The following is a 1,570-nucleotide window of genomic DNA, read 5'->3' as shown; positions in this document are numbered from 1 at the left end:
GTTGCTCTCAGCTCGATTGGCGCAATCTTGTATTCTATCATTCTTGGTTGTTTTGTATGAAAAATGAGCAGGAAGGAATGTTACTCATACGCCATGTACATCTGAGCAACACTCTTCTCTGCTCATATATCATACAAGAAATCTTTGTACATTTTCATTTGACCACTCATTCCAGCTTGAATTTTCACATAAGATAAAAAATTAAAAAAAAATATATAAGTTTTTTATTTTTCCCTTGTAAAGTTTGAATTTTTTTCATTTTTCACCAAAAAAAAATCTAGAATGATTAATTAATTTCTCAGAAACAATCAGGCCTATCGAAAAGTGATGTGTATACGGTGTATGGAGAATTTCATTAGCTTTCATGATATAAATCTATATACTATTTTTTAAGCTGAATGGCGGTAAATTGCAAATATCTTGAAAAGTTATCCATAGAAAAAAATTTACTTGATTTTCGGAATCACTGAGCAATTCTACATAGGAATTGGATAGTGGCATTTGGTGAACAAAAACAAATAAAAATCTGTGATCCAGTGCACAACTATGTTCCAACAAGTACATGAGCGCTCTTCAAAAAAGGGCCATGGTCAAGTAAAAAGCAAAAATCTCTTAAAATTTTCAAAGAGAAGCTAGCACCTGATATATACTGCTGAATAATTACTGGTCGGTAAAAATTATGGTAAACTAGATTTTAACAGTTTTATCCTGAGTTTGGCTATATTTTCTTAGCAGAATTCGACCCGTTTTTATAAATTTTATAAAGCATTTACGCGAGACAATCATTAAGTATTTCTTCCAAAAAGACGCACCTAGAATCATCTAGTTGGTAAACAATATTTGACTAGAGACAAAAATTGTTGTTCAAAACTAATTACCTACTCGTGACTATGAATAGAAATTAGACATCCATTAATAGTGCTGAAGTACTTATTCGCCACTTTAAGAAGAATCAGTATATAAAATAAGGACACGTTTTCCGGGTAGTTTATGTAGATTTAACTCATTATACATTTTGTAAAAAATTGCAATTAAAACGTTTTCTGTCCCATATTCCACTAACATAAATATGGCCACCGTACCTATAACAGAAACTTTAGATAGGCTTGAGAAAATTTAAAAAAATAAAAAGGTTCTGTCATCTTTCGATTTAGTTTTATCGATTGTCCTTCCAATGTTTTTTTTTTTAATAAGTTTTATGAATATTTTCATTTTTTCCAAAATTAAGTATGTATGTACATATATACAAACATGCATTACGTAGCAAGTATACATATTTTTGCATCAGAAGAAATAAAAGAAAATTAAAGACAAAATCAACACTCTTTATTCACGGTGATAATTTCTATGGCGCAGGGATCAGCTTGAAGATTGCGAATACACTCACTTTCCGTATCGATTTCACTCTCGCTGACACCTTCAGACGGTATACATTCTACACACTCACCCTCTCCTTCTTCTTCAGCCTTTCCCACAAACAGAATACTTCGCTGAAGTGTCAACTCAGTTGGCGCAGTACTCAACGAACAGACAGACACCTCAGAATCGGATAATGGTAATGGCACTGGTT

Source organism: Rhagoletis pomonella, unplaced genomic scaffold (genome assembly GCF_013731165.1).
Source record: "Rhagoletis pomonella isolate Grant_MI unplaced genomic scaffold, Rhpom_1.0 Rhpom_scaffold_00006, whole genome shotgun sequence".
In the NCBI taxonomy this organism is placed as follows: domain Eukaryota; kingdom Metazoa; phylum Arthropoda; class Insecta; order Diptera; family Tephritidae; genus Rhagoletis; species Rhagoletis pomonella.
The sequence above is the reverse complement of the archived record's forward strand: the minus strand, read 5'-3'. Positions refer to the sequence as shown.